General features: G+C 34.2%; 1 non-coding gene across 1 annotated transcript; it reads left to right on the plus strand.

Moving 5' to 3' along the window:
• The first annotated feature begins 105 nt into the window (after window positions 1-105).
• Window positions 106-176, plus strand: Trnag-gcc. Its single transcript has one exon. It is a non-coding gene; the product is annotated as a tRNA-Gly (tRNA).
• The last annotated feature ends 13373 nt before the right edge of the window (window positions 177-13549 follow it).

Below are 13549 nucleotides of genomic sequence, written 5' to 3' on the forward strand. Positions count from 1 at the left end.
ATAAACACTGTCTAAAATGATTAGGTAAAAATTAAAAATCAATTGACAGTGTCACAAATTTGAGCATTTACTTTATATATTTTAATGACTGTAAGTTATCTAAGCGCATCGGTGGTTCAGTGGTAGAATTCTCGCCTGCCACGCGGGAGGCCCGGGTTCGATTCCCGGCCGATGCACATATTTTACTACTTTATTTTTTTTTGTCAAAGACACGATACAATATAATAGATTGTATTTACGAAACATATGAAACGTAACACATTATTATAAGTAATAACTTATATTCATTTTTCCAATAGACCAAACAGTGTCTGAGACTCGTATCCGGCCATTTCCTCAAAAACATGGGCATCATACTAATAAAACACGTTACAGGCGAAGAAAAGCAGGGTGACAGATAAGCTTTCAAGATACTTGACAATTTCTGACAGGGTAGGTTTATTGTTAAAATTAAAGAGAAATCAAAACAAATATGGATTTTGATGCAGTTTGCCAGAAGTTATAATGTGGGCCAGTAGACATATAAAAGTAATTTAATGTACAACTTCTAAAAAGAAAAAGAAAAAAGATCGTTGCTACTGATAAATAATAATAAAAGGTTATCATAGCTTCTTTTATAATAGTGATATGTGAAAATACTTCCAAGTGTTGCGGTCAAGTTTTAAAAAATATTTATGAATGGTGTCCAATGAAGTCTAAATAGTTTCTGATTAAAACTTCAAAAACTGCTGGTCGAAAGGAATGTAATGCCAGGTTTCATCAGCTGGCTTGGTACAATAATAAATAGGGAATTGAATGGTATTTTACTGCGTTTACGGTGGTATGAACGCAATGGGATACAGACATATTCTATTAATAATTTACAATGACGTCGACCTGCTCCTCATTGTTTGTGAGTGATAATATATAATATATAAGAAATCTGCGTGTTATTATTTCCCGTACAGCTACATAATTTGGAGTTTTCATTTTCTCGTTTTTGACTTCGCGGAATTGCCTTGTAAAATGTTTAGAAGTGCTGGAGAAATGGCGTTGGTGTTTAAATTGTTTTGACACTACAAACACGACTGTGACTTCCATTTCTGGATTTTTAGTTGTCGTATTGCACGTTCCTTTTGTAGCGTTGTTTCATTTTCGCATTGGCGAGTGAATTTTGTCGTATTGTCGTATTGTCGCTTTGTCGCATCGATACCATAAACATCCGACTGATTTTTCTCATTGACGTGTAATGTGAAACGTTTGTCGCATCGATACCATAAACATCCGACTGATTTTTCTCATTGACGTGTAATGTGAAAGGTACATCGACTTTTTCAGCTTGCATTCAATCTTAACTTTGTTTCGTTTTTGAGTGTATACCTGCATTTTGCATTTACCGCTACATTGACCAATCACATACTTCATCTTAACCAGTAACGCCACCTGTCGTGTCATATCCGGGACCAAACGAAAAGTATACGGCTATGCCGAAAAAGCTCTACTGGAATATCAACCATCATCAACGTTCCACACTGAGTAATAGTACTTTACATATCCTATGTTTTCCTAGTGTGACGATCCGTCTTTTAAAACAATTGAATGATAGTTTATAGTAATCATCTTGGCATTGTTTCCCTGACGTTGTTTAGGTCTTACCACTGGAGAGCAAAATGTACACGCAATCTGATCATCATATTTAACAAAGAACGTGAACATTTATTGCGTGTCAAACGTTGCAATATTCAATAATTCCATATTTATTTTCAATATTTTATATCTATATTCAATATTTTATGTTTATATTCAATATATTTATATTCAATATTTTATATTCATATTCGATATTTTACATTTATAATCATTATTTTATGTTTATATTCAATATATTTATATTCAAAATTTTATATTATATTCGATATTTTATGTCTATATTCAATATATTTATATTCAATAGTTTATATATTCAATATATTTATATTCAATATTTTATATTTATATTCGATATTTTGTTTATATTCAACAATTTATATTCAATATTTTATATTTGTATTCAATATTTTATGTTTATATTCAATATATTTATATTCAATATTTTATACTTATATTCAATATTTGATGTTTATATTCAATATATTTATATTCAATATCATATACATGTATTTATATTCGATAGTTTATATTTATATTCAATATTTTATATTTATATTCAATATTTCATATCTATGTTCAATATTTTATATTTATATATAAATATAAATAAAAACATAAATATTTTGAGTTATATATTGATATAAAATAAGAATATATATATAAAATATTAAATATAAATGTGGAATTATTGAATGTTGCAACGTTTGACAGGCCATAAAAATTGCGATACTATAACAACTTAATTTCTCGTCAAATCATTTCAATTTTAATAAAAGGGAAGAATGTCTCTTAAGAGATACTCAGTAACCTCATTAAAACGCCAACCAGTGTCAATCACCCATGAAGACAACAATCGTTAGGTTTGAAATCCTCAATATGTGTTCATTTCATTCTGCAACAACTCAAGCCAAAATGTATCTTCCTGTGAAAAATGCGGAAGTGGAGTGAATAAAAATGTAATCGAACCAATTAACGTATATGCTAGCGAGAAATTCCCGTTCGCCTTGTGTTAGGATGATTGCTTCCGAGAGGAGGGGTCACTAGCTCGAGACCCCGGCGGGATATTTTTTCATTTCTCCTTCCTATAAGAGATTTGGTACTTTGGACCGCTTCAATTGTAAGCAATATGAGATTAAAGGGCTTTCCTGGAGTTAGAACCTGAGCTGCAAATGTCTTCGGGGGCGAAGACTTAGTACAAGACGGAGCACTCCTAGTAGTGCAGATGTGGTCAATTCTGGCTAATGGCGATTTATTTATTGACGGCTAACACATGACTGCATACATGAGCAATATTCCATCACATGCTTTATTTGAGAATTAGGCGATGATCCGAAGAAATTACAAGATTTTTTTGTATGGGAATGAGCGGAATTGTTGTACAAGATTCCTTTAATTAATTGTGTTCGAACACATAAGACATCTACATGTATGTGGATATTGAGCAAATGCTCATATATTGTAAGATTCCGCTCGATTGGACCAGGGACTTGACTCGTCGAAGCAGAAATCATCCTCAAATTTTGACACGAAAACAGTAAGGGAACATTGATAATATAGAAATAACAGGAGACCAGACGTTCAGGAATCGACAGCGTCTTTTATTGGGTCAAGTCCACGCTCTCAAAATGTGAGCCGGGGTGGTAATGACGATTTCACAAGACATAACCATCGAGTATCGAACATGTCAAATTTCACTTTGCGCAAGGAAATATCTCTTAGTCTGATCATAGTGTGGACAATAGATAAAAAAATCCTCATTGTATTCGTTAACCTGTAGAGATCTCTCAAAGATCTCAAGTCGTTTTCCGTCAGTAACTGACAGCTCTCACGGAAATGATAGCATTGGTAATATGCCACTGAGAATTGAATCAATCCTGAGAGATTATCCGTTATCGAACTTGGACATGTGATTGCTGGCTGATGCCAAATGGAGATTACACGAGCTCAGTAATCACGATCACTCAGCAGTTGTGCTTGACTCACGTCCGACGATAAAATTCAAAGTATTGGTCAACTTTACTGAGAGCATGCCGTTCATGAAAAAACTCGTAAAAAATAGTTGTCAAGGCAACAAGATTACTTGGTCAGTTGTACATACATACTCTTTGCAATCAGACAGGAGGTATAGGGGAGGCAATATCGACAAAATGGAGTTAGTTGCATAAATGGAATTCAATCGATAATAATATATATTGATACAAAATTCATACAGTATTGCTATGCTGAGAATATCACGGACCTGGAGTTACTTCCCTTTATGCCACTACGACCCTTAACTTTATAATTTAGCAAAGCGAGACACACTTAGAGGACGAGACGATGACGTGGGTAATACAATTAACATAGTGTAACACTGACAAAACGACACAGGTTATTTATTTATTCATTTTTATTTATTTATTTACTTTTTATTTATTTATTTATTTATTTATTTATTTATTTTTGTTTGTTTGTTTGTTTGTTTGTTTGTTTGTTTATTTATTTATTTAATGAGATTTACGTCCGCTATTACGGACTTACGGACTTTCAGCTGACGAGAACATTTAGGAAATCGAGTAGAAGGGGTATGTATAGCATGGAGAAAAATTAGTGTATGGTCCTATTTAGAGTAATGCTTGTAGATACTCTGTAAATTTATGCCGAGACATTTTACGAAAACCACATGTGTTATATCGCCCCCAATAAAGACATTGGGAAATATCATAATCAGATATCGATTATAAATCACGATAAACATTATTGTACATTTATTATGTCAGCCATTAAATTACCTGATGATTATCGTAGAGTAAAGAGAGGGGTCATTATGTCATAGATATATTGTTTCATTAGAAAAAATATACTGATGACACAGTTATTTTCCTTCACAATACCTGATAGCTACAATTAGTTATAGATGCCGTTTTAGCTGGAAATGTAAATGCCAGTCTCCAAATTACGTGTGATGCTAAATAGCTGTGAACAAGAGAAAAATCATGAAAACTTGCCGCCAAAATGATTCCGACACTGAGTGTCGACACTCTATTTCAAGGTATTTTAAGGCTTTTTAAGGTGTGTAGTGGTAGTTTTAGTTGACTGTAATATACGTATGTTGTAGCAGTATTTTAAATTCTTTCTTTTTTTCCCTTTCTTTTTCTGTTTTCGTTTTCGGAATTTGACTTTCGTAGATTGTAATAAGCGTTTATAGTAACAGTTTTCGAAATTTAACATTTGTAGCTGTATATTAAATAATGTAGTGCATTGGTACAGTGAAACCTCACTCAACGACCACCTCAAATTACGGCCACTTTTGACAGTCTCAAAGACCACTAATTAACGTCAAATGACCCCATGACTGCGATCAGTAAAACTTACCTGGTGTGCAGCGAGCAGTCGACAGCTCGGCGCGTGCCGTCGTTCGATCTTCCACCAGGTGACAAATAATCCAATTATCGGACTATCTTCCTGGGCTGAAAGGGTGTTATTATCGATCCCTTTTTACTTATCAGGGTATTGACAGGTCAGAATCCTGGCTTTTGATCACTTTGAAACCATATAGCTGTAAATTTTCTTTCCTTCGCCAGCACAGATTCAGAAACCGGCTAATTCTTTTGCCATAAGATAACGTACAACGTAATTAGTAATGTCTTGTTATATTCCATCAATGCAGCGATCATATTTGGCTTGATTTTTTTTGGTTCAGTTTAAAAGATCTTGATAATTGTATCCGTGATGTTACGATAAATGAATTGTCATTCGGTCTGTGTTTAGTTAAATAATACAAGTTCAGTGATAAGTTCTTTGTCGTTTTCGGTATTTAAATTTCGTAGACTACGGTAAACATATAAGGCACTGGTAGTTCCCCCCCGTTTCAACGTGTGTGGAAATAAAACGCATTCTGTTATTGTAAAATGTAATACAGTAATTGTATATCACTTTAGGATGATTGTTTTAATTTGAACAGTATATGGATATTGACTATGAATATTGAAATGTCGCGTCTATCTTTGAGGGGTGTAGAAGATGAAGATGTGTGTTTTACTGTCTATCATTGTATTTCATATTGACCTCTTGTCGCGCACAATATAAAGTGCGCCTGAGTGAAATAAATAAATTGAAATAAAAAAAGTTATTAATTCAATTCTTTATTAATCTTGAGAGTATACATTTCTTCGATACGATTTATATACATTTTCATACAATACAATTCAAGTCAGCTTGGGTAGTGCAATCCATTGGCATATGCTATTACAACGTGTGCCTATATCTATAGATATTCATATATAGTTCAATAAAGTTATATCTATAGATATACAAAATGTATATAATTCAATAAAGCTAAATTCATTGTAAGGATCAAACTAGTTACTAGCAGCCATCAGAACAGAACGCAGTAAACATGTGTGGTTTAACTTGCCCAGATCATCTTTTTTTTTAAACATTACCAGTTGCTAATAATTTGATTAACTTATAGCCCTCATAAAACGCTATGATGATTAACTTAGAGCTCTCATAAAACGCTCTGATGATTAACTTAGAGCTCTCATAAAACGCTATGATGATTAACTTAGAGCTCTCATAAAACGCTACATGATGATTAACTTAGAGCTCTCATAAAACGCTACATGACGATTAACTTAGAGCCCTCATAAAACGCTCTGATGATTAACTTAGAGCTCTCATAAAACGCTACATGATGATTAACTTAGAGCTCTCATAAAACGCTATGATGATTAACTTAGAGCTCTCATAAAACGCTACATGATGATTAACTTAGAGCTCTCATAAAACGCTACATGATGATTAACTTAGAGCTCTCATAAAACGCTACATGACGATTAACTTATAGCTCTCATAAAACGCTACATGATGATTAACTTAGAGCTCTCATAAAACGCTATGACGATTAACTTAGAGCTCTCATAAAACGCTCTGATGATTAACTTAGAGCTCTCATAAAACGCTACATGATGATTAACTTAGAGCTCTCATAAAACGCTATGATGATTAACTTAGAGCTCTCATAAAACGCTCTGATGATTAACTTATAGCTCTCATAAAACGCTACATGATGATTAACTTATAGCTCTCATAAAACGCTACATGAGGATTAACTTATAGCTCTCATAAAACGCTATGATGATTAACTTAGAGCTCTCATAAAACGCTACATGATGATTAACTTAGAGCTCTCATAAAACGCTACGATGACTAACTTAGAGCTCTCATAAAACGCTACATGACGATTAACTTAGAGCCCTCATAAAACGCTACATGACGATTAACTTAGAGCCCTCATAAAACGCTCTGATGATTAACTTAGAGCTCTCATAAAACGCTACATGACGATTAACTTAGAGCCCTCATAAAACGCTATGATGATTAACTTAGAGCTCTCATAAAACGCTCTGATGATTAACTTAGAACTCTCATAAAACGCTACATGACGATTAACTTAGAGCTCTCATAAAACGCTACGATGACTAACTTAGAGCTCTCATAAAACGCTCTGATGATTAACTTATAGCTCTCATAAAACGCTACGATGACTAACTTAGAACTCTCATAAAACGCTATGATGATTAACTTAGAGCTCTCATAAAACGCTACATGACGATTAACTTACATGTAGAGCTCTCATAAAACGCTCTGATGATTATAACTTAGAGCCCTCATAAAACGCTATGATGATTAACTTAGAGCTCTCATAAAACGCTATGACGATTAACGTAGAGCTCTCATAAAACGCTACGATGATTAACGTAGAGCTCTCATAAAACGCTATGACGATTAACTTAGAGCTCTCATAAAACGCTACATGACGATTAACTTAGAGCTCTCATAAAACGCTACGATGATTAACGTAGAGCTCTCATAAAACGCTATGACGATTAACTTAGAGCTCTCATAAAACGCTATGACGATTAACGTAGAGCTCTCATAAAACGCTACATGACGATTAACTTAGAGCTCTCATAAAACGCTATGATGATTAACGTAGAGCTCTCATAAAACGCTACATGACGATTAACGTAGAGCTCTCATAAAACGCTCTGATGATTAACTTAGAGCTCTCATAAAACGCTACATGACGATTAACGTAGAGCTCTCATAAAACGCTATGATGATTAACTTAGAGCTCTCATAAAACGCTACATGACGATTAACTTAGAGCTCTCATAAAACGCTACGATGACTAACTTAGAGCTCTCATAAAACGCTCTGATGATTAACTTATAGCTCTCATAAAACGCTACGATGACTAACTTAGAACTCTCATAAAACGCTATGATGATTAACTTAGAGCTCTCATAAAACGCTACATGACGATTAACTTACATGTAGAGCTCTCATAAAACGCTCTGATGATTATAACTTAGAGCCCTCATAAAACGCTATGATGATTAACTTAGAGCTCTCATAAAACGCTATGACGATTAACGTAGAGCTCTCATAAAACGCTACGATGATTAACGTAGAGCTCTCATAAAACGCTATGACGATTAACTTAGAGCTCTCATAAAACGCTACATGACGATTAACTTAGAGCTCTCATAAAACGCTACGATGATTAACGTAGAGCTCTCATAAAACGCTATGACGATTAACTTAGAGCTCTCATAAAACGCTATGACGATTAACGTAGAGCTCTCATAAAACGCTACATGACGATTAACTTAGAGCTCTCATAAAACGCTATGATGATTAACGTAGAGCTCTCATAAAACGCTACATGACGATTAACGTAGAGCTCTCATAAAACGCTCTGATGATTAACTTAGAGCTCTCATAAAACGCTACATGACGATTAACGTAGAGCTCTCATAAAACGCTATGATGATTAACTTAGAGCTCTCATAAAACGCTACATGACGATTAACGTAGAGCTCTCATAAAACGCTACATGATGATTAACTTAGAGCTCTCATAAAACGCTACATGACGATTAACTTAGAGCTCTCATAAAACGCTACGATGACTAACTTAGAGCTCTCATAAAACGCTCTGATGATTAACTTATAGCTCTCATAAAACGCTACGATGACTAACTTAGAACTCTCATAAAACGCTATGATGATTAACTTAGAGCTCTCATAAAACGCTCTGATGATTAACTTAGAGCTCTCATAAAACGCTACATGATGATTAACTAGAGCTCTCATAAAACGCTACATGATGATTAACTTAGAACTCTCATAAAACGCTACATGACGATTAACTTAGAGCTCTCATAAAACGCTACGATGACTAACTTAGAGCTCTCATAAAACGCTCTGATGATTAACTTATAGCTCTCATAAAACGCTACATGATGATTAACTAGAGCTCTCATAAAACGCTATGATGATTAACTTAGAGCTCTCATAAAACGCTCTGATGATTAACTTAGAGCTCTCATAAAACGCTCTGATGATTAACTTAGAGCTCTCATAAAACGCTCTGATGATTAACTTAGAGCTCTCATAAAACGCTACATGACGATTAACGTAGAGCTCTCATAAAACGCTACATGACGATTAACTTAGAGCTCTCATAAAACGCTATGATGATTAACTTAGAGCTCTCATAAAACGCTACATGACGATTAACGTAGAGCTCTCATAAAACGCTACATGATGATTAACTTAGAGCTCTCATAAAACGCTACATGACGATTAACTTAGAGCTCTCATAAAACGCTACGATGACTAACTTAGAGCTCTCATAAAACGCTCTGATGATTAACTTATAGCTCTCATAAAACGCTACGATGACTAACTTAGAACTCTCATAAAACGCTATGATGATTAACTTAGAGCTCTCATAAAACGCTCTGATGATTAACTTAGAGCTCTCATAAAACGCTACATGATGATTAACTAGAGCTCTCATAAAACGCTACATGATGATTAACTTAGAACTCTCATAAAACGCTACATGACGATTAACTTAGAGCTCTCATAAAACGCTACGATGACTAACTTAGAGCTCTCATAAAACGCTCTGATGATTAACTTATAGCTCTCATAAAACGCTACATGATGATTAACTAGAGCTCTCATAAAACGCTATGATGATTAACTTAGAGCTCTCATAAAACGCTCTGATGATTAACTTAGAGCTCTCATAAAACGCTATGATGATTAACTTAGAGCTCTCATAAAACGCTACATGACGATTAACGTAGAGCTCTCATAAAACGCTACATGATGATTAACTTAGAGCTCTCATAAAACGCTACATGACGATTAACTTAGAGCTCTCATAAAACGCTACGATGACTAACTTAGAGCTCTCATAAAACGCTCTGATGATTAACTTATAGCTCTCATAAAACGCTACGATGACTAACTTAGAACTCTCATAAAACGCTATGATGATTAACTTAGAGCTCTCATAAAACGCTCTGATGATTAACTTAGAGCTCTCATAAAACGCTACATGATGATTAACTAGAGCTCTCATAAAACGCTACATGATGATTAACTTAGAACTCTCATAAAACGCTACATGACGATTAACTTAGAGCTCTCATAAAACGCTACGATGACTAACTTAGAGCTCTCATAAAACGCTCTGATGATTAACTTATAGCTCTCATAAAACGCTACATGATGATTAACTAGAGCTCTCATAAAACGCTATGATGATTAACTTAGAGCTCTCATAAAACGCTCTGATGATTAACTTAGAGCTCTCATAAAACGCTCTGATGATTAACTTAGAGCTCTCATAAAACGCTCTGATGATTAACTTAGAGCTCTCATAAAACGCTACATGACGATTAACGTAGAGCTCTCATAAAACGCTACATGACGATTAACTTAGAGCTCTCATAAAACGCTATGATGATTAACTTAGAGCTCTCATAAAACGCTACATGACGATTAACGTAGAGCTCTCATAAAACGCTACATGATGATTAACTTAGAGCTCTCATAAAACGCTACATGACGATTAACTTAGAGCTCTCATAAAACGCTACGATGACTAACTTAGAGCTCTCATAAAACGCTCTGATGATTAACTTATAGCTCTCATAAAACGCTACGATGACTAACTTAGAACTCTCATAAAACGCTATGATGATTAACTTAGAGCTCTCATAAAACGCTCTGATGATTAACTTAGAGCTCTCATAAAACGCTACATGATGATTAACTAGAGCTCTCATAAAACGCTACATGATGATTAACTTAGAACTCTCATAAAACGCTACATGACGATTAACTTAGAGCTCTCATAAAACGCTACGATGACTAACTTAGAGCTCTCATAAAACGCTCTGATGATTAACTTATAGCTCTCATAAAACGCTACATGATGATTAACTAGAGCTCTCATAAAACGCTATGATGATTAACTTAGAGCTCTCATAAAACGCTCTGATGATTAACTTAGAGCTCTCATAAAACGCTCTGATGATTAACTTAGAGCTCTCATAAAACGCTCTGATGATTAACTTAGAGCTCTCATAAAACGCTACATGACGATTAACGTAGAGCTCTCATAAAACGCTACATGACGATTAACTTAGAGCTCTCATAAAACGCTATGATGATTAACTTAGAGCTCTCATAAAACGCTACATGATGATTAACTTAGAGCTCTCATAAAACGCTATGACGATTAACTTAGAGCTCTCATAAAACGCTACATGACGATTAACTTAGAGCTCTCATAAAACGCTACGATGATTAACTTAGAACTCTCATAAAACGCTACATGATGATTAACTTAGAGCTCTCATAAAACGCTCTGATGATTAACTTAGAGCTCTCATAAAACGCTACATGATGATTAACTAGAGCTCTCATAAAACGCTACATGATGATTAACTTAGAACTCTCATAAAACGCTACATGACGATTAACTTAGAGCTCTCATAAAACGCTACATGATGATTAACTTAGAGCTCTCATAAAACGCTATGATGATTAACTTAGAGCTCTCATAAAACGCTCTGATGATTAACTTAGAGCTCTCATAAAACGCTACATGACGATTAACTTATAGCTCTCATAAAACGCTCTGATGATTAACTTAGAGCTCTCATAAAACGCTACATGATGATTAACTAGAGCTCTCATAAAACGCTATGATGATTAACGTAGAGCTCTCATAAAACGCTATGATGATTAACTTAGAGCTCTCATAAAACGCTCTGATGATTAACTTAGAACTCTCATAAAACGCTACATGATGATTAACTTAGAGCTCTCATAAAACGCTATGAGGATTAACTTAGAGCTCTCATAAAACGCTATGATGATTAACTTAGAGCTCTCATAAAACGCTACATGATGATTAACTTAGAGCTCTCATAAAACGCTACATGACGATTAACTTAGAGCTCTCATAAAACGCTACATGACGATTAACTTAGAGCTCTCATAAAACGCTATGATGATTAACTTAGAGCTCTCATAAAACGCTACATGATGACTAACTTATAGCTCTCATAAAACGCTCTGATGATTAACTTAGAGCTCTCATAAAACGCTCTGATGATTAACTTAGAGCTCTCATAAAACGCTACGATGACTAACTTAGAGCTCTCATAACGTAAAACGCGATGAACATTGAAGTATTGTTTCTGAAAAAAATAGAAAATAAAAACCTTTGTCCTATTTAGAATTTTTGTGTGTTTTAGACGCAAGAAAATCTAGACAGCCCCTGAGAAGAAGTATTAGGCGCGAGTAATACAGTACACCATTCGAGACACCTCGCTCTGCTGGCTGCGACCAACATAAAGAAATTATGAACGTGTGAAATGAAATGGAATGTAGGATAATTTGAGTGTTTTCAGTTTTACATCCTTTATTCATTTTGCCGCACGAATTCCATTCGGATGAAAAGTGAGTAGTTACAGATAATCTTCACGCCACTCAGGTAAGTGTTTTTTCTTCAATTGTCTTTCATTTCAAAGCTGATAACACTGCCTGATGGACTGCAGACTGCATAGCCAAAAGATGGTCAGTAACGTCAGAAACCTATAGGATTCTGGTTACCTGTTTTTGTTTTGTTTTAAGTTATAATGGGCATTTTAAGTTGTGAATTAAGTAGAAAAAAAATCAGTGTTTTATATATATATAATTAGTTGTCTTTACTACTGTTTATGTGAACCGCTAGTGATGAAAATTGATTTTCAATTATTATCGGCTAATTTTAGCTGTTAATTGCCCTTTCTTTGAAAATTTATGTACATCTCAAGTACTTTTGTTTCAGTCTTAGCCTGTTTTTAGCAATATTTCTAATACTGAATTGCCAAAGCAAAGTTTTTATAAACATTTGTTAATATATTCAAATCTTATTTTGAAATCACTTGTAAACGGCCAACAGATATATTAGTGAATTTAGTGAAATTAGTGAATCTTATTCTTGGTTTGGTAACATTACAAAAAAATGTGAAGCTGAAAGATTTGCAAACACTTCCAGAAATTTCCAATAAATTGCCTATTAAAAAAAGTCATCAATGATTGGTTTGTATTTTTATTTTATTTTTTTTCCAAATTTTTAATTATTTCCGATCATCAGCCCACCACTAGAATCCACCTTGACACCTGTTTGATAATTTATATTGAGCCTCATATAATGTACATTGCATAAAAAGAGTGCAGTTCTTTAGATATGATAGTCAGGAGATATATTGTTAAAACATCATGAAAACTGCAAATATTCTCTAAATTTCAGAATCTCTTAAATTTATACTGTCAGCTTATAGAAATGTCAGTCATGCATGGATACAGATGCGTTTATGTGTCAGGATTTGAAAATAATTCAATATGATTCATTAGGACACCTGAATAAGACACCAAAATGATTCCAGATCACTTAATATTGAGTCACCGGAATGATTCAAGGTCACCTAATTGAGTCACCGGAATGATTCAAGGTCACTTAATTGAGTCACCAGAATGATTCAAGTTCACCTAATTGAGTCACCGGAATGATTCAAGGT

This window comes from Pecten maximus, chromosome 7, assembly GCF_902652985.1.
Source record: "Pecten maximus chromosome 7, xPecMax1.1, whole genome shotgun sequence".
NCBI classification, from domain to species: Eukaryota; Metazoa; Mollusca; class Bivalvia; order Pectinida; family Pectinidae; genus Pecten; species Pecten maximus.